Below are 25,302 nucleotides of genomic sequence, written 5' to 3'. Positions count from 1 at the left end.
CTAGATGTTCCCACCTATTTCAGTCAAGTTTGAAACACAGGTGTTAGCAAAACTGATATTTTCCACTTTACAAAAGCCTGTCATAGGGAAGTATATAAATGCAAAATATATTAAATGTTGTAATAGCACTTACCGTGTTCTATGTATCTGTCCATGGGCTTATTTCTCTTGAGGAGAGTGTCTCACACATTTTTTATGGCTCACATGTGTAACATAACAGTTAATGAGTTAACACATTACTTAATACAACTGGCACAGCATGAAAACTATTATTCTAATCTTTGGGTAGAGAAAATTTCTTAAAATGACAAAGGAACTAGCAATACAAACTTGACATTTTTTTCATCTTAAAATCAAAATATCTGTTATGCCAAAACACTCTTCAAAAAGCAAAATGTTAAGATTGAGGCTGGGAGATACAACACACAGGACTGACATTAGCATAAACATAAAAATATAACACTTCTACACATCAAAAAGAAAAAATTCAAAAGACAAATAGACGAAAGACATAAATAGCTATTTTATAAAAGAGGAATTATGTAAGACCAATTAATTTATGAAAAACATTGGATTTCACCAGGGCTGAGAGAAATGCAAATCAAGATCATAGTGAGATGACATTTTAGAACCGTCTGATGGCAAAAATCAAAGGTAAGTTGGAAGAACCATGTTCTGTCTCTCAAAACTGGCATTATTTCTTTTTGTGCAGTACAAATGGAAGACTCACCGACACACATAACTCGTTATTAACTAACTACAATCTTTGATTAACACTGGCTAGTTACCCCAGCTCTAGATGACCAATGACATAGTGTTCTTATTTGACAGCAGGTTCCCCGTGTAAAATGTAGAACTGCTTTTAGAGCGTCAGAAAATTTGATTCGTGCTTGTCAAACATTAAATTGTAGTACATAAATAAAAACCAAGGAGTTCTCCTATGGCAGAGCTCTCATAAAACTTAACGGTATTCTCTTATGATCCAGTGTTTGTCATGGCAGGGGCCTGGGTTTCTGCTGTGGCGTGGATTCGATCCCTGGCCCAGGAATTTCCATGCGCCATAGGCGCAGCCAAAAAACAAAACAAAACAAGGATTAATATTTCTTCCTGTCTCCCCCATCTGAGTATTGTTTTATACTACATCGTTTTGTTACATTGTTTTATATTTCTTACAGAATCACATATTCCTAACAAATAAAGACTGATTTCCTAACCTCTTCGTATAAGTTCCAAAAAATTAATGATGGTTTAATATGCTTTTTTTAAAAAAAAGGTATAATGAACACAGTGTTAAGGATGGGAGTGAAAAGGAGATATAATGAGACAATCACTCACATACAATGTTTTTGTCAGTATTCTAGTTTCCACATAGGATGATGGGTACATTGGTAGAAAACAAATGAAGTTTAATTCCTAGATGGCTTCTCTAAAACCTAACTAAAATCCTTAGAGCATGAAGTTGGAAAGTAATGAGATTTACTTTGAATGCTTCTTCAATTTGAAGAAACTGCTTTTTGATCACACAAAAATAGCTATAAAAAATACATTTAAAAATTTTATGATACCACATCTTTTCAAAGAGAAGAGCAAAACTACCCAAGAAGAACCAAAAAAATGTCCATTATAAAAGATTGAATAAGAAAAAGTCAAAGTCAAAAATATGATGAGCAGTTTCTTGCAAATAAATATCAACAGTTTGGATAATGTTCCCATTCTATCATTGTGGAGGAAGATAAATGGGGATTATTCTGCCAATTTAGAAATATATTTTTTCAATTCCAAACCTCATTTTTAGTGCAACCTATAGGAACTAGGTCAAGGATTTTTAGTGTGATCCTCTTCCCTGCCCAAAGCCCACTCATACTCAACTATCAAAAACCTGAACTTCACAGATTCCCTTTATCATGCAAGGAAACTAAAGTACATCAGTCAGTCTATGTCCCTTAATTATTGACATTATTTAAATAAGTTTAAAGAAGGTTTACCTAATAAAATATATAAGCAAATAATATTATGTGTAGTCAAGGTCATTACTCATGGTTAAGGGCATAACATGGTATATTTCTTCCCCTGTACTTCATCCCAAGTCCTCTCATGTGTGCCACATCCAACTTCCAAGTGCTGCACCCCTAGCTCTTTTGCTGTCCAGCAACTCAGCTGGAATATGAACACCTAACATGCAAATGTCCAACGCATATGAATGTCTGACTTGCCCCATGCCCATGTGAAGGGTACTTCTCCTCAAACCCGATGAGCAAGAAATTTGACCTGAGCTACTAGTGACCACATTCATAGATGGAAACTGAGATATATTTCTCCACCTGAGCTCTAGGTTGGAAGCAGGAATCATCAAGGAGAAACACTGTGTCTATATCAAGGATGTCCATGGATGCTAATTTGACTCATTATATTCCTGAAATGTCACCCTAAAATCTGTCTCAGTGACAGAGTTGGTTAAGATCATTAATTTTTAAACTGGGGACTGCTTATATAAGTTAATTCCTAGGTCAAGTTATCAAGTGAAGATGTTTTCCCCAGATTATTACATCTATTCTTCAACATAAGAAGATGAGTTGAGGGGGAAAGCAAATTCAGCAAATATTTCTTACATCTTTACACTGCTATGCATTACCCTAGAAACTAGATAATTAAAGCCACAAGCTATTGAGTCCCAACTACGTGCCAGATATTTTGCATCCATTTTCACTAAAGTTCACAAAAACTCTCCATATCAGTTATGAAGTCCCACATTTTACAGATGATAAAACTGAGTTGTCCAAGTTCATAGGCCCAGTAGACCCTGAAGCAGGCGCCTGAATCTAGATCCATCTCAGTCTGAAGCCTGCAGGCTTTTATTATAAGACAGACAATTTTAAAGAAACTCACCAGCATACCGGATGGTTCAAAAAGCCACAGGTCTTTACAACTAAAGGTACACTGCCTTTCATGAACATTTGGAAACTATAAAAGGTCAAATCAAGCTCCTCTTCACCCCCATCTGTCTATTATAACAATGTTACATTACAAACTGAAATCTTCAACCAAGACCCCCTTAATGGCCTGATAAGGTTGTTCATTTTTCCCATATCCCCCTTTTTTCCAGTGTACAGACCAGCTCATCTCAGCCTGCTGTATGTTACACTTTGCTGGGCAGGGGTCTGTGGTAGGAACAGGTGGAAGAGACTCCTAACCTTTTTGATTACAAAAGAACTCACCAAGAAGCCAATTAGGTGTTTTGCGAATGGGCTAACAGCACAAATTTTAGCATTGTTGGTGTTTGGGAAGATGCTTTCTTAACATCAAATATCAAAAATATAATTTTATCTAACACATTCAACTTCAAGATATGCAAACCATTCTTTAGCAACATATAGCTTCAAGAAATCAGGAACATACATCTTTATATGAAAATAAAAACAAGCCACATGTACCCTACATGGAATTAAGTGGACAGAGAAATTAAACTGACCTTAAGCTATTTCCTTTTTCTTCTCCCTTTGAATACACACAGCCTCCTAAGGCTCATCTCCAGGTAGTAAAGCAGCATCTGTCAGCAGCAGGCCTGGAAAAGCCATCTCTAAAATGGAAAAAAAAAAAAAAAGAAAGAAAGAAACAGTTTGATGACCACATGTAAGGATGTAATCTGAGAAAGAAGAAGCTGAATTTAGGAGACTAGAGCATCACTTATAAAGAAGCAACCCGGGGAAGGGTGTTGGAGGGCAATGCTTCCAAACCGCAAAGTGCACATAAATCCCCGGGGCATCTTGTTAAATTCAAATTTTGACTCGTGAGTTCTGGGTGAAGCCTGAGATTCCCAGGTGACACCAGGCCACTGGTCCTCAGACCACACTTGGAGCACCAAGTTTATAGGGCATTTGGTTGTTTAATGGTGTCAGCTGACATTCTACAGTAGTAAAAGACAAAGATTAGGGAAGAACTGTCATGCCAGATGAAACGAGCGCAGGAAGGATGGGGTGGCAGCGTCTAAATGTACCTGGCCCACCTGCCAGGAGGTCATGGGAAGAAGCCAGAGTCCTGGGTCCTCGTGTGCTCCTGACTTGCTATAGAGTGTGGGCAGGTGTTCTCCTGGACTGACAACATGAATTCAGTCAACCATTCCTTTCTCATATAGCCAAAGGGATAAATACATGTTGGAGGGCTGTCATTTCCACCATCACTTATAAATGTATTCAAGAAGAGCATTAGGTTACCAAACATGTGCTCTGCTATGATCTGAATATCTGTTTCCCAAAAATGCACATTGAAATTCTAACCCCCAAAGCGATAGTACTAGGAAGCGTGGCGTTTGGGATGTGATTAGATTGTGAAGGCAAAGCACACACATGGAATTAGTGCCCTTATAAAAGAGACCTGGGAAAGCATCTTTGCCCTTTTCACCATGTGAGGACACAGTGAAGAGACTACCATCTAAGAAGTGGCATCTCACCAGACACTAAATCTGTTGGCACCATGGTCTTGGACTAGCCTGCCTCCAGAACTATGAGGAATAAATTTCTGTTGTGTATGAGCCACCTGGTTTATGGTATTTTGTTACAGCAGCTCAAACAGACTGATACTCTATGTGCCCTTTCTCCTCCTCCCCAGTCACTTTTCCCACTGTTTCTGGAAATATCTGAATAAGAGGCAGAAACTCTGGAACCAAAAATCTGCAAAGAGCTTTAAAGGACAGTAAGTATAAATATATCAGGCTCCTAATTAGATATGGCTTGTAAAACTCATCCTCACTCACTCCTGCCATTACATTCTTTCTCCCAGGGGGGAGGGTATGTGTGGCTCATGCTGCTCCAGTCTAACATCTCTCAGTTCTCAACTGTGTGCACTAAATTCAAAGGGACAGATATTCCAAGGTTATAGCCTTTCTTATTACAAAGCCTGGGGATAACGGCGGCATGTGACGTACTCTCCATCAAAGGCATCAAAATCATGGAGGCAAGGCAGACATGGGACATTCACTGAAGATCTAATGAGAGGAGCACTTGTCTCTTCTTATAGGTAATTACCATCTGGTTGTCCCTTTGACATTCATGGTCCCTTCTCAGAGAGACCTCCAGAGATTCCTCTGCTTCCCAATGGCCTTCGACAACCTGGTCCTACATCCACGTCTAATAGCATGTTGTGGCACAAGCTACTTCAAAACATGTTCTCATATAAAATATCAAATATAGCATGGCTCATTCTAATAATGTATTTGTAAAGAAAATGGGTTGAGCCAGTTGGTAACTCTATCAAATATCCAAACTCTCCATCCATCATCCCCACACACCCATCCAACCTTCCACAGACATAAGGATGAGTCATGGGCATGAAAGAAACTCAAGGCATGGGAAGCAAACACTGTCCTCAAAATACTCATAGTTTCTTAAGATAAGATGCACCATATGTTTTTCATTTAACATTCATCGATTTACCAAATCCACACTGAGCACTAATTACATGACAGGCCCTGTGCTAAGTTCTGGGAAAATCCATTAACGAGACGGACGTGAATCCTGCTCTCTCAAACCTCATAGTGTAGCGGGGGAGATAGAAGAGAGTGGCACAGATTATACTACAGCAGCTCAGGACAAAACAGGAGATGCAGGCAGGAAATGCAGCAGCAAATCTGTGCAGTGAGACCCTATGTCCTGCCTGCATGGTCAGAGATGGTACAAGGAAGCAGTGAAATCTGAATACAACTGGAATAAGTCCAAGGAATTCAGATATATAGGACCTTCTGAAAGGCTAAGTAGTTCCTAGAGGCCAGGGCAAGTTGAGAAATATTTCCCAACTGAAGTAGAAGGTTTCTGTTGCATATTTTTTTTTTTTCTTAAACTGAGGAATATTTACCCTTGGGAATACTTGGTGGGCTGCCAGGAGTATACCAATCCATATGGTAAAATAATGAAACATCTTCCTGGGCCAGCAGTTTTACTAAAAGGCCATTTAAGACGTGTGTGTTGTGTGTGTGTGTGTGTGTGTGTGTGTGTGTGTAAGAGAAAGTAAATTTTACGTGAATGTTTAGAATATAACAGGAAACATCAAAGACATGTCTCTTGTGCCTTGGATCGCTTAGGCCTCTGCAAGCCACACCTTCTCCATGACTACCAGCAACCACACGCCCATTTCTATATGTAGAAGAATGTGTTTATGGGAAGGAAGAAACCGTGCTCTGCTGAGAGAAAGATATGCATCAGGTTTGAGTCATTGCATGAGAGATGAAATGCCAGACTGAGGTTATTAGGTTTCACTGATGATGCTGGAGGAGGAGGGATGGGACTGTTTGTGAACCGAGCAGGGACGTGTGGCACCAGCCAGATGACTGCATTTCTGGGTCCTGGTGGCTGTAGATGGGAGGATGCAGATAGTATGTGGGTCTTTATCTGAAGGCCAGGAGTGAATATGACAACATACCAGAGGCCACCTTGGAACTGGTTTGGGCAAGAAGTAGGCCCAGAGAGCTGTCCTTGTAGCAAAGCAGAGCTACCCCCTATCTTGGATATTGCTTGGAGGTGCCTGGAAAGTGGAGGTGCTTGGTAAAGATCTGAGGAACAGCAGGAACAAGTTCAGGCTCAGGCTCAATTCTCCAGGAGCAGGAGGGTCTCCTCTCCACATTGGCATCAGCCTTTCATCAAGAGGACATGGTGATTGCCTGTTACGGTCTTTCTGCTGCCAAGTCTCAGGGCAGGACAAGGTTGGGAGATGCTACCCCCAGGGTAGGGCCCAGATTTAAATTCAAATCATTGCTTGAAAGCAGAGGAAAAGAGATGCTATGAGGGATCTCTCTGCTCTTGGGGAAGAAGCACTAGCCTTTTCATTTGGATATTCTGATGAACTTCAAGTCGAGTTTTTGCTTGGTTGGATCTCCCCAGGTTCCACCTCCAACTGGTTTATAAAATGACTCCTCGAAAGACCCAGGTTGTGTTGAGGTCACCCTGGGACTCTTGCCTGACTCCTCTACCTTGCTCAACCCCACATGACTCCTGGAGTGGGGCATGGCTCTGTGTGGGCAGGGACTATTCTCTAGGTCAAGTTTATATGGTTCTGAACACAAACCATCTGGTGAAGCTCAAGACCAGCACTGCCCAAAAGATATAAAATGTGAGCCACATGCATAAGCCACATATGGAATTTTATTTATTTATTTATTTGTCTTTTTGCCATTTCTTGCGCCGCTCCCGTGGCATATGGAGGTTCCCAGACTAGGGGTCGAATCGGACCTGTAGCCACTGGCCTACACCAGAGCCACAGCAACGTGGGATCCGAGCCACATCTGCAACCTACACCACAGCTCACGGCAACGCCAGATCCTTAACCCACTGAGCAAGGCCAGGGATCGAACCTGCAACCTCATGGTTCCTAGTCAGATTTGTTAACCACTGCGCCATGATGGGAACTCCCACATGTTGAATTTTTTTTTTTTTTTTATTTTCCCACTGTACAGCAAGGGGGTCAGGTTATCCTTACATGTATACATTGCAATTACAGTTTTTTCCCCCACCCTTTCTTCTGTTGCAACATGAGTATCTAGACAAAGTTCTCAATGCTATTCAGCAGGATCTCCTTGTAAATCTATTCTAAGTTGTGTCTGATAAGCCCAAGCTCCCGATCCCTCCCACTCCCTCCCCCTCCCATCAGGCAGCCACAAGTCTCTTCTCCAAGTCCATGATTTTCTTTTCTGAGGAGATGTTCATTTGTGCTGGATATTATTTTCCAGTTATAAATGATATCATATGGTATTTGTCTTTTTCTGGCTCATTTCACTCAGTATGAGATTCTCTAGTTCCATCCATGTTGCTGCAATTGGCATTATGTCATCCTTTTTTATGTCTGACATGTATATATACCACCTCTTCCGAATCCAATCATCTGTCGATGGACATTTGGGTTGTTTCCATGTCCTGGCTATTGTGAATAGTGCTGCAATGAACATGCGGGTGCATGTGTCTCTTTTAAGTAGAGCTTTGTCCGGATAGATGCCCAAGAGTGGGATTGCAGGGTCATATGGAAGTTCTATGTATAGATTTCTAAGGTATCTCCAAACTGTTCTCCATAGTGGCTGTACCAGTTTACATTCCCACCAGCAGTGCAGGAGGGTTCCCTTTTCTCCACATATGGAATTTTAAATTTTCTAGTTGTCACACTAAAAAAATGTAAAATGAAACAGGTGCAAATTCAAATACACAATCGGTATGTGAATACTATTTTACATTCCTTTTTTTCCCAAAGTTTTTTTGTATTAAATTTTACACATACAGCACATCTCAGATTGGGCTAACACAACTTCTAGTGTGTAACAGCCACGACTGTTGAATGGACAGGACACTTCTAGACTGATCTTAAGCCTATACATCACCATAGTGCTTCCTGGGCATTCCTGCAGTAATCAAGGTCCAGAAATACCAAGTCATTTGCCAGAGCTCATATAAGAACCAAGACTAAATCAGAAGGCTCTCAGATCTAATCATTATTCTCTTTAATACAACAGATGCTGACTTCTCTCTCCATGGTCACAGCAAAATCATCAGTGAGCTCTCTTCATTCTTCCTTCAGAGAACTCACATTATTCTTCCTCTCCATGCTGGCTGCCACCACCCTACTCAAATCTTGATTGCAATAACCTAATTGATGTCCTGCTGCTGGCTTCTGGTCTCTCTTCTAGCCTCTGGCAAAACCTGAACTTAGCGCTGCTCTGATTAAAATAATTCCACTGCTGAAAACAATGAATCCCTATCTTTTTAAATAGATTTTATTTTTCAGAGAGGTTTTAAGTTACAGAGAAAACTGAGTAGAAAGTATAAAGAGTTCCCATATATTCTCTCCACCCACCTCTCATTTACTTCCATTAACTTCTTGCATTGGTATGGCACATCTGTTACAATTATGAGCCACTATTGATTATTATACAGTCTACATTAGGGCTCACTCTTTCTATTTTATAGTCCTATGGGTTTTGGCCAGTGCATAATGTCATGGATCCACCACACAGTATCATAGAGAACAGATTCATTACCTTCAAATCATTTGTTCACCACCTATTAATTCCAACCTCTCATTCCTCCCCAAACAGTTGGCAACCCCTGATCTTTTCACTGTCTCTCAATGCCAAATGGTTGGATTCATACAGTATATAGTCTTTTCACACTGGCTTCATTCACTTAATAGTACGAATTTCAGGTTCCTCCATGTATTATTGGCTTGATAGCTCATTTCTTTTTATCATTAAATAATATTTCTTGGAGTTCCCATTGTGGTGCAGGGAAACAAATCCAACTAATATCCACAAGGATGCGGGTTCAATCCCTGACCTCACTCAGTGGGCCAGGGCTCCAGCACTTCCATGAGCTGTGGTGTAGGCCAGCAGCTGTACTTCAGATTGAACCTCTAGCCTTGAAACTTCCATATGCTGCAGGTGTGGCCCTCGAAAGCAAAAATAATAATAATAATAATGGAAATAAATAGTATTTCTCTTGTCTGAAATGTACTTCAGTTTGTTCATCCATTCATCTATGAAAGGACATTTGCCTTTAGCTGCTTCCATTGGTTTGATAATTACAAATGAAGCTGCTATAAACATTTGGTTGCAAGTTTTTTTGTGGATTTACCATTTTTAAATGATTAAAATATCATTCAAGACTCCCTATGTTCTGGTATTAACAAATATCTCCATATTTTTTCTACAAAAAAAAAAAAAAGGTTTCTCCCTCAAACTTTGTTCTTTTGCAAAACCTGTTTTGGCTATTTGAAGTCCTTTGCATTAGCATACAAAGTTTAGAATCCACTTGCCAATTTCTACAAAAACACCTGATATTTTGATTGAGTGTATTAAATCAGTAGATCAATTCACAAGTAGTTGATATCTTAACAATATTGAGTTTCCTGACCAGTGAGCAGGTATTTCTATTTATTGAAGTCTTTCAATTTCTCTCAGCAGAATTTTCTAGTTTTCAGTGTATACAGATCTTGCATATTTTTGTTGGGTTTATCCCTATGCATTTCATATTTTTATGCTCATATAGTTTTTTAAATTTATGATCATTGCTGCAAGTATGTAGAAACACAATTGACTTTTGTATATTGATCTTTTCTCCTGCAAACTTAATATACTCAGTTCTACTAGCTTTTTTTGTAGAGTACATCAAATTTTCTCATAGATAATCATGTCATCTGAGAATAATAACAGAATTTCCTTTTCCTTTCTAATCTCTATTATATACATACACATATATAAACATTTATTTATGCATGCATGCTTTAATGCATTGGCTAGAATCTCTAGTATAGAGTTTAGTGGAACTGACTAGAGCAGTCATCCTTATCTTCTTCCAGATTTTACTTAGTTTTTTTTTCTTTTTATGGCTACACCTATGGTACATGGAAGTTCCTAGGCTAGTAGTCGAATCAGACCTGCAGCTGCAGGCCTATGGTACAGCCACAGCAATGCCAGATCTGAGCCACATCTGCTACCTACACCACAGCTTGCAGCAATGCTGGATCCTTAATCCACTAAGCGAGGCCAGGGATCTTCATGGACATTATGTTGGGTTCTTAACCCACTGAGCCTAATGGGAACTCCTTTCGTCCTGATTTTAAAGAGAAAGCATTCAATCTTTCACCAGTAAGTATGATGTTATTAGCTATAGGTTATCTCATTAATGCTTTTTATCACACTGAAGAAATTCCTTTCTGTTCCTACTTTATTAAGAGAATTTTTATCAGGAATGGATGTTGAGTTTCATTTTCAAATGCTTTTTCTGTTTTTATGAGATTATCAATTTTTTTTCTTTTTTAGTTTGCTAATAAGATAAATTATACTGATTGTTTTTTTATTGTTAAGCTAACCCTACATTTCTTGGATAAATTAATTTAGTCATGATATATTCAATCGACTATATTTTTGTTTTAAATTCTTTAAATTCTTATACATGTTTATAGCTTATTTTCTTGTAATGTGTCTGTTTAGCTGTGATATCAAGGTAATGCTGCTGGCTCATAGAATGAGTTAGGTAGAATTCCAACATTTTCAATTTTTTAGAAGAGTATATGCAGAATTGGTAGTATTTCTTTTTTAAATGTTTGGGAGAATTCACAAGTGAAACCAACTTGAGCTAGAGTTTTCTCTGAGGGAAGATTTTTAAACTATAATTTCAATTTCTTAAAAGAGATATAGGGCTATTTGGGTATCCTCCTCCAGTGAGCTTTAGTAGTTTGTGTCTTTATAAGAATTTGTTCATGGGAGTTCCCGTAGTGGCGCGGTCGTTAATGAATCCGACCAAGAACCATGAGGTTGCGGGTTTGAGCCCTGGCCTTGCTCAGTGGATTAAGGATCTGGCGTTGCCGTGAGCTGTGGTGTAGGTTGCAGATGCAGTTCAGATCTGGCACTGCTGTGGCTGTGGTATAGGCCAGCGGCTACAGCTCCGATACGACCCCTAGCCTGGGAACCTCCATATGCCATGGTAAGCGGTCCTAGAAAAGGCAAAAAGACAAAAAAAAAAAAAAAAAAAAAAAAGAATTTGTTCATTCTATTGAAGTTGTTGAATTTATTGACATTAAACCTTTTCCTATTATTCCTTAATTATGTTTTAATATCTGTAGAATCTATAGTTGATGGCACCTTTTTCACTCTTTATATTCATCATTTGTCTTCTCCTTTTTCTACCTTATCAGTGTGACTAAGGGTTTATTGATTTAATTAATCTCAAAGAATCAAATTTTGGTCTTACTGATTTTCTTTATTGTTTTTCTGGCATTCATCTTATTGACTTATGCTTTAGTATTTCTCTTGTTCTACTTTTCGGGTTTAATTTCTTCTTCTTTTTTTCTAGTGTCTTAAAGTAGAAACTGAGATCATTTGAAAACTTTCTTCTCTTTGATATAGTCTCTTACTGCCGTAAATCTTCCCCTAATTGCTGCTTACACAGCCTCCCACAAACTTTAATGTTTTATACACATTTTGATTCAGTTCCAAATACTTCCTTTTCTCTTTGTATTGCCTCTTTGATTCATAATATATTTATAAATCTGTTATTTAATTTCCAAATGTTCTGGAATTTTCCTGAGATATTTTCATTACAGATTTCTCTATTTTTTTTTTTTTGGCTGAACCCATGGCATGCAGAAGTTCCCAGGACACTGAATTCTTAACCAGGAAACGCCATGATTTCTACTAGAATTCCACTGCGGAATGATTCGCTCTTGCTTTTGATTACCAAGTCTGTCATTTATTTTTAAAAATAGTGATGTCTTACTTGTGACTTTATACCTCTTTCCACTTCTCCAGCCAGCAAACTCCTATGCATTCTCCAATACCCAACTCAGATATGATGTCCTCTATAAAACCTTCCCAAACTGCCAGAAACAGTTTTTTAGCTTTATCTTTTATGCATACAAAATAATTCATCTAGGAGTTCTTGTCATATTGGGCTGCAATTGTGACTTGACAAATTCGTCTCCCTCACCAGACTCAGGTCCTCAAGTACAGTGATGAAGTTCTATGCAGGTTTATCTTTACTGAGCCTGACACACAGCAGTTTCCTGAATGAAAGAATGAACGAATGAGTGAATGAATGAAGTCAGTGACAGAGCCACTGAGCTTTAAGTCATCCTCAGCGCATGCCTTTAGTTTCCAGAATGACTCAGCTACTGAAAACAAAGAGAAGATGTGAATATGAAGAAAGAGAGAGCGAAGCATAAATAAGTGTCTTTGTCTGAAAGAACCAGGGACACGAAGCAGGCCTCTCAGGTATGGCAGGATGCCTGCTTTATGTCCGGGTTTACTCTGTGCCTGCAGGAGCTGGGCTGGTGGTTAATGCTAGGCCCAGGCCTTACCTATGCAGATGGTAACCAGGCCTGCCTGTGAGTGAGTGCAGCAGACACAAAGCAGAGCCATGCAGGTGCTCTCCACTCCAGCTGTGGGAAACCTCCAGGCTGGACACAGGGAAATAATGTCTGCACCAGGCCTGGGCCAGAGTGTGCACAGCAGAGTGTCTGCACATGTGTGGAGGGGGGCAGGAGAAGGGGGTGGATGGAGATGCACAACTGCTAACTCTGGAGAACGAGGGGAATCCTTGTTTCCATCCCTGGCTGAACTCATATCATACACTTTCTTAGTGATCTCATCTAAAAATGTCTTACCTTCCCTAAAACCAATCTGTTCATGTTAGTGACCAATACTGACCCAGAATTTGCACTTTTATAGCATTCCATAGTAGAAGAGATTTTCCCTGTAATATTCATGCCCAATAAGGAAATTTTCTTTTTAAAAAGAGATCAGAATGCTGATTTTTACTAGGAGATTTTAGACATCAGCCAGCAAATAGTTCAGGTGTGTAACAGCCTTCCCACAGAAATAAATAACTTGGCTGGGGAATAACCTTTGTATGCCTTTCTCTGCAGCACTGTCCCCACTGTTGCTACATAAGCCCCCTATGCTCCTAAAATACTGGACCCCGTGGCAATCTGGAAAAACAAACAAGCAAACCAAAAAAACACCCTCTCTATATTCCCAAGTCTTTGAGGAATATGTAAGACATTCAGGCAGAGTCCTGCCAAAAGAGCTGCCTACGTGACCTGCCCCCCACCTACCCCCAATGAACAGATAGACTTGATCCAGTCCATACCTGGAAAAGCTTTTAGCTCCTTAGTGCAAGGATCAGTTGAGAATAATTGGGCCAGTGTGGGCTCTTGCATGAGAACATGATGGTTTAGCCTGGGTCCTTATGGATGACAGAGGGTGAAAAACACACTATCCATACTGGCCTCAGTCCCTAGTGGCCCCTCTCTAAGGAGCTAGTGAGAACTCTTGCCCAGTATGACTGGAGGTCCAGGTGTGCATGATTCTCTTGTGTGTGGTCCATGCTGGACTTTCACAAAGTCAGCCTGGAGTTGTTTGAGTTCAGTGTTTGAAAACTCAGACCGAATCTGGTGATTCCATAGAGGGAAAGCTTTCGTCCTATGGAAAGCACATCAGCAGAGTCCTCTACAGAGTGACAGCTGTATTTCCAAGAAAACACCCTGAGACGAGATCTGTTGTCTTGTCTTTTTAGATTTAGAAGCAACCCCCTAGCCTAGTTAGTGAGCAGTAGTCATACACCCTGAGAAGTGGCTGTTAGTTTGCACTGAAACAGCTCACTCTAGGCTCTGAGACACGAGAAAAGCAAGACTTTTTGAGTTTGACCCTAATGGAAGGACTACCTGTTCTCGTGGACCCTAACCTTGAACTTGGAACCTCCTTCTGCATCATCTGTTCCCAAAAAGAACCTTTTACTTTCTTCTGCTAATGTTTTTATTTCTTGACTATTTAAGAACACGACATCTACACCTAAATTGTACTAACATTTACATCTAAAAATAAATTCGTCTTATTATATAACAGATTTTTGCATACAGAAACACAAATTACCAGGAAAGCAACAATTAAGCAGCTCCTTACTGAATGTTTGATTCATTTTCTTATTCATTGTTCATCAAACATTTCCTATACTCTCACTCTGTACCAGATACCACACTGGGCACTGGACCACCGAGATGAACAGACCCCTGCCTCCTCAGAGTTCACAGCCCAGTGGAGTGACAGACAGCTAAGCAAGGAAGAAGTATATTCTCTTGGATGAGCTCTGCTAACCTTCTGGGCAGGGTGTCCTGGGATCCTGGGAGAGTGGCCTGGGTCAGAGCTGGGAGTGGGAGGGGAAAGAAGGATGGTGAAAAGCAGGCACTGTGGTCAGATACAACTAAGCCTGAGTCACAGCCCTGGCTCTGGTCCTTGCTAGCTATGAGATGTTAGGAAAATTGCTTAACGTGTCTGAACTTTAGCTTTATTATCTGTGAGGGCAAAATAATTTTAATGGGCTTTTTCAGAAGCTGAAAAAAGACCACATTTAAAAAGCACTGAGCACAGCTGCCAGCACCTGGGAAGCGTTCAGTAAGTGTGGCCTATTTGTTAATTTCATCACTATTATTTTCTGTGCAGTCTGGGTCAATTTCTGACATACTAGGAGAGACTCTGTGCTCAAGACAAGATATAGGGGTAGGAGGCAGACAGCAACTTCCTACCCAGTTTACAGAGAAGACCTATGTTCTGTTTATGGGAGCTATCAGCCTGCCTCACTTTGCTGTAAGATCTAATTCTTTTCCAGTTGCTGGTTGAAATTCTACCGCGACTATCAGTTTACAAGGTGTGTGGCAGAGGCAAGTTTGAGAATGGTCCCGCCACCTTATCTGATCCTCTGCTCTTGGCAATGCCATATTTCTCAATCCCCGTTTCATTACACATTCAGAATTTAAGCAGAAAGACTGCATTTCCTCTTGCCATGGGCATGACTGTGTCTGTCTCCTGGATAAATGCCAGCTGTAAATGGCTCCTACTTTCTCCCATTAATACTGTATCTGCACATATAGCTATCTAGGCCTTTCTTTAAATATTAAGAAGGAGTGTGTTCAGACAGTAAGCACATAGAAATGTAGACACATGGCCAAGAAAAAGAGTGTGGCTGATATAAAATACAGTGGTGAATAAATATGCAGAATCTGAGAAATTGTTAAGATTTATTCAATTTTTTAATCCACAGATTTATTCAATGTAATGGGGTGGGAAATGGCATGTGATATTTATATTCTGTTTGTAAATTCACTCAACAGGATTTACTTGACTAATCCTGGCAAAGATGGAGAAAATGGGAAGGCAGGGTCCTTCAGAGGTCTCCTCTGAGTCACTTGGGATTCTGGGAGTCACTTGTAGTAACTGTCCCATAAGTACACCTTCCATCATCCCTAGATCCTAAGACAAAGTAACAGGGCCTCAAAGGACAACAGTGTCCGTTCACTCATTCATTTAACCAGCATCAATGGCACCGCCATTGCTCAGAAAACGCTGTAAGAATCTATAAAAAATACAGAAAGGAATAAAATCCATCCTTGTCTTCAGGAAGCTCATGATCCAAAGGAGTATGCATGTTGCTCTAATATCAGATACAAAGGGATGAAAAAGGAGGGACAAAGATGAGCCAAGGTTATTAAAAGAGCCCAGTGTTTACCGTGTCATCTCTATTAAATGCACTATCAATGGGTCATGTTTTAAAGAGCACAGCATCCATTCTATAACTTTATCAATTATAAAAAGGGCAACTTGAATGAAAAGTTGAAAGTTTAAAGTCAGATATTTCGCCTGATGTCCAAGAGAAATATTGCCACGAGACCATGTATGCTCAGTCATAATTAATATTTCTAGAACATTTTACAGTCAAGTGTTTTTGGTGTTAACTTCTGTGTGCAGAGCTAGCATTAAACACATAGTCCTATACATTAACATATGTACTTAGATTTGGAGATGTATTGAATCACAAGGCCACGACTTCTAAATTATGCAAATATTGCAGTGTCAACTAAGACCCTTTCTTGGAAAAATCAAACTTCAAAATGTTTCTCTTTTCCCCTAATCAGAGGTACAATATATCTAAAGCATAGTATTTCAAAAGAACTGACTAATATTAAGGAAAATATAAATGCCTAACATCCCCAAGTATTTTTTAATGGCGGACGTGTCAGGTTTGAATGTAAAAAATACTAAAATCCTCAAATTTATTGCCAGCTTGTACTACACATCAAATCTGATCCTGAAAAGTGAAAACCACAAGGTCTGCACAAGAGTCAACAGGAGATAAAAGCTTCAAAGAATTTATAAGCAGCATGTTTACTCAGAGGGTATAGTACTTGCATATCATTCTTTTTTATTCTCTTTTATTATTATTATTAATAGTTATTTCCCCAATACATTCTTAATTCTGTTAAATCTTGAAGCTTCTACTGGCAGACATACGATAACACACCTGGAGCAAAAGAAGGGGACATGGGGACTTGAGGAAGCAATGCAATAATACCTCCTTCCTAAGTGGAATATAATTCTGATGAACTTTTTCCGAGTTACTTGGGATTTTTGAGGTTTGACACTGATTGAGCAGATGTAAGACGAACACATATTGTCTTGGAAGCTAAGTGCCTCACTGCATTCTGTGAGATAAAAGTGGTTTGAAAAGGAATATTAAGTACAAGTGTGAAATTCTGCACACTCTAGAAATCAAACTTGCAACGTTATTTGATGTGATCTAGTTAAAAGAGCTGGTCTAAAAATCAATGGAGAAGAAAGGACAAAAAGTTCTGCTCAATTTAAATCAGCATTAATTGTTAAAAATACCAAAATTAAAAATAATCTATTTGGGGGACTATTTAAAATTAAAGCTTTTATATTAAATTACTAAACACCAATAATGAGAAAGATGTTGAGAAAGAAGACAAGGATATTGAGTATACTTGGACTGTGTTGACTGGTAAAAAAAAAAAAAAATTAGAGTAACCACTAAAAGAATATCATAAAATGTATAATTTACAATGTACTAGAGGAAGAAATGAAAAAAAAATAATCTATCTCATAAAAGTAGAAAAGGAGGAAAATGAGAAAAGAAAACAGTACGGAAAATTAAATCACAATAATGCTGAAAAATACCAATTTAGAACTTTAAATATTTAGAATTGAATTACAGAAATACATTTCTATACATACCACTCATTGTAGTTATGGTTAGGGTTATGGTTGTTTGACTGTTTCTATTGGACATCTGGCATCTAAGAAGTTCTCAAAGGAAAATTTAAAGTCTTAACATTTATACATCAGAAAATAGTAAAGATTGAAAATCAATGAAACAGATTTTTAAGCCTAATACAAAAGTAATATATTGAGAGATTGTGTTGGGAGGTCAATAATAGAGGTAAGAGAAAAAATTATAAAATAAAACAAAGAAAATTATAGAGATTATTGACAGACCTAAATGACAATTAATTGAAATAGACAAAAGGAAAGATAGAAAGAAAGAAAGGAATAGACATACCTATGAGCCTCCACGTGGTTAAGAGTGTCCCAGGAATGGTGAAAGCAGAGAAGAAAGGCAGGGTGTTGTACGGCATTCAGAGATGATGCATGCCAACCCCAAATTTTCCTGCCACATCAGAGAAGAGACACCTGCCACCTGGACCGGCATCCTTCCAGCCCTGGATTCTTTCTCTAATTGGGACCCCAAAAGGTCCATCTAGAGGGAAACTGAATTAAGGCTAGATCCCTGAACATAACAGCTTTCCTCTTAACATATAATGGACATATTGTCTCTGAATTAATTCAAAATCCTTTTGGACTCATCTTTATAACATCAAGTTTCCAAAATTTACTAGCCATTATCTGAGGTAGTATCTCTTTGTCTGCCACTCTCTTTAAACGACAAGGTTTTCAAGCTCTGGGATGTGGAAACTAGGTTGAATGCAGAGCATCAAGCCCCTCCTGATTATTTGATCATCTCTTCCTACCTATAGGCCTGGTCTCTAAGTTCTAGCATGTTCCATGCTTTGGAATCATCCTATCATTCTATCATACCTGACTGTGGTGGAGCATCCCAGCTATAGCCGAGCATCTGCTTCTGAGGGTAGACATAAGAGATTAGTCTGACCCTGTAATCTGGCAGGACTAGGACACATCCCACTGTTACTTTAGCTGGAAAAACATGAAAGAGGGGAAGGTTGCTGGAGACCCCGAACAAAGGCAGGATCCAAGCCTACAGCTCGGGATTTCTTGCAGGTGTGTTTGATTGCTTTGTGCCTACAATCAGGAACTGTGAGACGTGGCTACCAATTTGTTTTCATTCTTTGTTTGGCTGTGTCTAATGATGTCAAAACAACCTGTCAGTTCAATACAAAGATATCAGCTGGTTCACTGGAGACACTCACTTAGAGCTTGACACTGTGGAAACAGAAAAACTGGGAGCTGGATGGATCTCTCCCTGCCCTGGCCTCCCTCCAGCCACCTCTGGTGCATTTGCTGTTCTGTATTACTTGATTGCAAGGTGTGAGAGAGGTAGTCAATGTCAGACCTGGTGAGTGAGCAGAGTGGCTTTTCCCTTGATGGTTATTTGATCTGCACTGACATTCACAATAAGCCCTACCGCAGCTGAAGCATGTACAATACTTCATGAAACTCAGTGTACTTGACTATACCTAGTGTTGGTTTTTGGTTGGATGAGGGTAATTATGAAAGTAATTATTAGATCATTTCCAATAATAGGAATTTTCTCATTATATTCACTTTTATCTTCAAAGCATTAGACAAACACTGACTTGATCTTTTAAAGCCCCCCTGGTTGGCCTATTTATACCAGTCATTTGCTACACATGTTAATCTTTGAGCACAGCAAGGGAAATACCCTCTTCCTGGTAGTACAATCAGTAATGACAACCTTCTGAGGTTGTGGCTGCCCTTTATCTGTAGCCACCTTCCTTCCGGCATTCAGGCTGCTGAATACCCACTTATACCATGGCTGGGTGGTGAGAGATGCTGAAGGTCCAGTGCACAGAACTTAATAAATCATCTTCCAATGCACATTTTGTGCAAGTAGAAGTAGCTTTCTGAGTGTATATTTTTTCATTTGGAACTCTGAATTGTAAAGATTAGGGCGAAATTGGTCAAATGGGCATAGAACAAACCACGTAGCTACGGAAATAAAAGAGGTCCCAGTATATTAAGGCAGTCCAGCTAGAGCATGAAGGAAATCTAGCATCATTTTCAGCCTGCACTGTTTACCATGGCTAGAGAGAAAAATATTTTTCAGCTAGTTTTTTTTTTAATAACCAAAAGGAAGAAAAGGAAACTACATTCTAGTTTTAAAAATCTTGATTTAATTCATTCAGAAATTTGCTTTTTAATTTTATCTTTACGGATTTTTAAAGGAATTCAATAGTTTAAACTGATAGTCCTTACTTGTATAACTATGCCATATTATGAAGAACAGGTGTTTGGTCAAGTAATGGCTCTCAGCAACCAGAAATTGTTAAAAACTGTTTTCCTGCATATACACATAGCACATGGAACATTTTCCCTTAAGTTGAGTGACACTTTTGAAATGACAATTGTATTAGTTATTTGTACAACCTACAATGAAATGTTTGCCTATTTCAAATTGAAAATCAATTTTCTTCTTTTATCTCTCCTTTACAAGGAAGCTACACAACCTCCAAAAGGAAAACACTGCTTCTAGAGCTTCAGTTGCGGTGGCGAACGCAAAGGTCATCGACTGTATGTGGCACCACACACTGTGGGGTGAGGCGCTTCACTCAAACTGTGACAGCCTGCTGAAAGGAAGGATTTTGACTCAGACATGAATTTGGCAGTGATGAAATCTGTTAAACATCTTCTCTACCTTATCAGGAAACATCAGGTGACTCTCCTCAGCAGCTGTCTCTGCCTCCTAGCTCATTCCAGCAAGAAGGCAGGAAGCAGCTCAGTGCTGAGACCTGCCCTTTGGGTCAGTTTCTGAGCATTTGGGGACAGTGAAAAGTCCCAGGGCTTGGAGTCTGGAGACCTGAGTGTCTGCTCCGGCTCTACCATCAACTCACTCTAAGACCTGAGACTAAGCCTTCATTCTCCATTTATAAAGTGGGAAGAGTTCTGATAAAGATGATATACCGTATTTGTGTCTAGTATATTTTGTCAGCACTAAACATAGAGCAATGATAAATTAAAAATGAAAAGAGAAATCCAAAAGACAGAGTTGAGCTCAAAATCATACTAAATATCACCATGGACTGAAATAGAACTTAAATGCAAAGCAGTGCATAGAGCTGAAGCCACAAGGTTTCTGGGTCATGATCCAAACCAAAGCAGTGGTAGCCAGTAACCTAGTCCCCTTGGGGGAAAATGGACTAAAAGTCCTCCATGCAAACTGGGAGATTAAATCTAGGCTTAGTGTCTGATTTAAAGTGCTGTAAGGGAAATTCCCAACCATGACAAAAGGCCAGAAGAAGCTGCTGTTGATTCTAACTAGATTCTCACTCTCGGGAGACTGCGGTCATAAGGGTGCAGGAGAGCGCAAAGATCAGGAATAGAACCAAGCAGCCTGCTGACTTAATAACAGGATTGGAAAGTTCCACAAAAACGCCTCAGGAAAGGAGTGCTGAAATGCCATTAGAAGGTGCAGGCTGGTCTGCAAGTTCAGGAAAGCTACCGGGTGGCATCTACAAACTTTATAAAACAAGAAGGATACACACAGAGGAAAAGAATGAGGAAAATACGCTTTAAAATCAATGAGAGTAAAATTTAAAACGCACAAATAAGTGTTATAAGGAAGCCAGCCAAAACTTATTAACAGATTGAAAAGCTATTCTTTTCGGATGAAATTAATTTTACAGGCTAGTCTGAGAGAAACTACAAAATAAATTTATGTAGGAATATCAGAGAAAGAATTTTTATGAAAATGAAAATGAAAAAAAATTAATTGGCAGAGATTATAAAAGAACAGGAATTGGAAAATAGAGTCGTTAAAAGGAGAAAAAAAAATATAAGAATACCTAGACAGGACACAACAAAAGAGGAAATAGCAGATTGGGAAATAATACAGAGGAATTATTAGAGTTAGAAGAAAAAAGTCATCAAGTATGTATTTTCAAATAAAGAGAATGGAAAAGTAAGAAAATGGAAAGAATCAAAAATTTTACAGGGGGAGTTGCAGTCATGGTTCAGTGGTTAATGAACCTGACTAGTAACCATGGGGTTGCAGGTTTGATCCCTGGCCTCGCTCAGTGGGGATTGCAGTGAGCTATGGTGTAGGTTGCAGATGCAGCTTGGATTCCAAATTGCTGTGGCTGTGGTGTAGGCCAGTGGCTACAGCTCCAATTAGACCACTAGCCTAGGAACCTCTATATGCCATGAATGTGGCCCTAAAAAAAGACAAAAAGACAAAAAAAGTTTTACAGGAAAGAAGACACAACTTCGCAGGCAGAAATACACCTCCACTACTGTAGTCATGTGTGAATGCCATATAAACCAAGAATAAAGAGTAAAATTATAAAAACAATTGGAGAAAGAAGGTAGGCTATCACAAAGTTTTAAAAATAAGACAAAGAAGACAACTCAATAAAGCAAGAAAAGATAGAAATTGGTGGGCTAATGTATTCAAAGCGCTGAGGAAAAATAGTCAAAATCTAGAATTTTATATACAGCTCAAAATTTATTGTGAAATAGGAACCAAATAAAGGCATGTACACATATAGAAAAAACAGGAGAGTTTGACAGCCACAGGTCCTCACTATGAGAAGTTTTGAAGTACTACTCCAACAAGGATTAAAAAAGAAAAGAAACTCAAACTCCAGGATGGAATACAAAAGATAAATTATTATACATGCACAGATAGAGAGCAAAAACTAATAAAATGATAATGTCACAAAAGCAAAGCAGTGAAGATTATTAATGAATCAAAATCTGGTTTGTTGAAATAGTCAATGAAATTAAAAAATCTCTAGCCAGACTGACCAAGAAAAATAGACAAATTACCAATATCAATAATGAGAGACATGACTAAAGTCTATTGATTAAAAGGATAAAAAGATATACTGTAATACTATAAATAAATATATATGATACATATAAAACAAGCTGCAGTATGTCTATACAATGGAATACTCTTCTGCAATAAGTCAGTGAATTAACTAATACATGCAGTAATGCGAATTTAACTTCAAATCTGTTATGCTAAATGAAAAAAAGACTATATATTGCACATTTCCACTAAAATTATGACGCAGAAGACAAATACCAGATGATATCACTTATATGTGGAATCTAAAATATGGCACAAATGATCCTATCTACAAACAGAAACAGACTCACAAACATAGAGAACAGACTTGTGGTTGCCCATGGGGAGGGGGAGGGAGTGGGATGAACGGGGAGTTTGGGGTTAGTAGATGCAAACTATTGCATTTGGAGCGGGTAAGCAATGAGGTCCTGCTGTATAGCACAGGGAACACTTGTGATGGAACATGATGGACGATAATATGAGAAAAACTATATATATATATAAATATATACACACACATATGTGTATATTTAACTGAGTCACTTTGCTGTACAGCGGAAATTGACAGAACATTGTAGATCAACTACAATAAAAATTTTTAAACAGAAAATACAGATTTCTATATCTAAGAAAAATAAAGAGTTTAATAATTGTCTAGATAAAGCAAAGAAAGAACCAATGACTTGAAGATAAATCAATTGATATTACATGAAGAGAAAAGACGTGGAAGAGAAAGAGAAAGAGGAAAGAAAAAGAAATAATGAAATTATTGAGTGGAGTATCCAAAATCTATAGGACAATACCAAATAGTCTGACATTCTTAAAACTGAAAAAAGAAGAGAAAAGAGAAGAAATAAGGAAAAGAAATATTTGAGGATATACTGGCTGAGGATTTTTCAAACAGATAAAAAAATATTAACCCACAAGTACAGAAACCTCGGTTAGTTCCAAGAAATGTAAATAATAACATAAAAAATCACTTAGGAATATCTTAGTAAAATTGATATGATAAAGATAAAGAAGTATTAAAAATTCCTGGGTGAAAAAAGATGCACTACATATAGTGGAATAATAATAAGAATGACAACTGATTTCACAACAGAAACCATGCAAGTCAAAATGACAAGTAACAATATCTTCAAAGTACTGAAAAAAAATTTTCTGTTTTTTTTGCTTTTTAGGGCCACACCCACGGCATATGGAAGTTTCCAGGCTTGGGGTCCAATCGGAGCTACAGCTGCCAGCCTACATCACAGCCACAGCAAGGCCAGATCCGAGCTGTGTCTGCAACCTACACCACAGCTCGTGGCAACGCCAGATCCTTAACCCACTGAGTGAGGCCAGGGATCAAACCCGCATCCTCACAGATACCAGTCGGGTTCATTACTGCTGAGCCACAGTGAAACTCCCAAAAGTATTGAAATTTTTAATATATTCTTGTTATCTATCTATCTACCTAAATTCCCTTCAAAAATGAAAGTAGGGGTTTTGCTGCAGTGTAGTTTAGTAACGCCTAATAGACGGGTCTCTCATGCAGATAAAATCTATAAAGGTTGAGCAACACACACAACAATAACAACAATAATCTAAAATTACTGGAGCCAAACAAAAGTAGTAAAATTCTGGAGACAGTTGAACCCTTAGAAGAAAGAATGACACTCTGCACATTCCCTGTTGTTACAGCTTTTACTCAGGAGAAACCCTAGGGAAAATCTACAGTCTTTCTGGCCTGAAGAACTAGAAGAAAGAATTGGGGCGACCATAGAGGTAAGAACTTAGGGGGAAATTTCCAAAAAGGAAATAACCAAAGAGGAGGTATATTATGATTTTAACGAATGATGACCAAGACAGCTCCATTAAAAGCAGTTAAAAGGAAAAATGCTTAAATAAATTGAAGACAATCTATAAATAAATGAAAAGCATACCCTGTTTGTCTCAGTCCATTCGGACTGCTATATCAATACACCCTAAACTGAGTAGCTTCTAAAGAAGAGAAATTTCTTTCTCACCGTTCTGGAGGCTGGCAGTCCGAGGCAAGAGTGTCAGCATGGTCAGGAGAGGGCCTTCTGGATTGCACGTCTGGTTGTGTCCTCACACAGTGGGAGGGTGCAAGCAAGCTCTCTGGGGTCTGCTTTATCAAGGCATTAATCCCAATCACGAGGGCTCCAGCGTTACAACCTCATCACTTCCCAAAGGTGCTAGCTCTTAATATCACCTTGAGGGTCAGGATTTCAACATATGACTTGGGGGAGAACACAAATATTCAGCCCATAACATACTCATATATTAAAAGACTCAATATTATCAAAATAGCCATCTTTTGCAAACTTATCTAGATGTGCACCCTCAATCAAAATTTCAATAGGCTGTTTTGAAGAAACTGACTAGATTATTCTGAAACGTTTAGTAAAATGCAAAGAATTTTGAATATCCAAAGCAATCTTGAAACAAAAGCCAAAGGTTCAGTAATTGAGATAAGTGGTATTGACGCAGGGATCAAAAAATAGATAAAATGACCAGAATAGATCTTAAAAAAAAATTCCCAATTATAGTTATATGATTTTTGACAAAAGTGCAAAAGAAAGTGAATCAGAAAGGAGATCCTTTCAATAAATGATGCTGGAGTAACTAAATACTCACACAGGGAAAAATTATATATATTCACTCTCTTGGGATACAACATGATGGAAGACAGTATGGAAAAAGAACATATATATATATATACACACATATACGACTGGGTCTCTTTGCTGTATAGCAGAAATTGACACAACACTGTAAAGCAGCTATACATTAACACAAGAAAAGAAAACAGAAAAATTAACCTTTAACCCTACTGTACATTATAAATAAAAATTATTTTGATATAGTTCACTGACCTCAATATGAAAGTTAAAACCATAAACTTTTATTTATTTTT

At 38.6% G+C, this 25,302-nt stretch overlaps 2 long non-coding RNA genes across 9 annotated transcripts in view; one reads left to right on the top strand and one right to left on the bottom strand.

The window, feature by feature from the left end:
- LOC106509892 (uncharacterized) overlaps window positions 1–20,498 on the top strand; it is a 545,897-nt gene extending 525,399 nt beyond the window's left edge. Inside the window, exon 17 of the long non-coding RNA XR_002342970.2 lies at window positions 20,028–20,498. This is a non-coding gene — a long non-coding RNA (uncharacterized LOC106509892). The remainder of the gene's footprint in view (window positions 1–20,027) is intronic.
- LOC106509894 (uncharacterized) overlaps window positions 1–25,302 on the bottom strand; it is a 434,988-nt gene that overhangs the window by 274,801 nt on the left and 134,885 nt on the right. For all 8 annotated transcript variants that reach the window (XR_014842537.1, XR_014842539.1, XR_014842540.1 and 5 more), the window contains exon 4: window positions 3,470–3,577. This is a non-coding gene — a long non-coding RNA (uncharacterized LOC106509894). The remainder of the gene's footprint in view (window positions 1–3,469; window positions 3,578–25,302) is intronic.

This window comes from Sus scrofa, chromosome 3 (assembly GCF_054392235.1).
Source record: "Sus scrofa isolate SSC_HxYL_T2T_F1_AM1 chromosome 3, Sscrofa_HxYL_maternal_Yorkshire_Landrace_v2.0, whole genome shotgun sequence".
Lineage (NCBI taxonomy): Eukaryota > Metazoa > Chordata > Mammalia > Artiodactyla > Suidae > Sus > Sus scrofa.
This window is presented reverse-complemented; position numbering and strand designations above follow the sequence as displayed.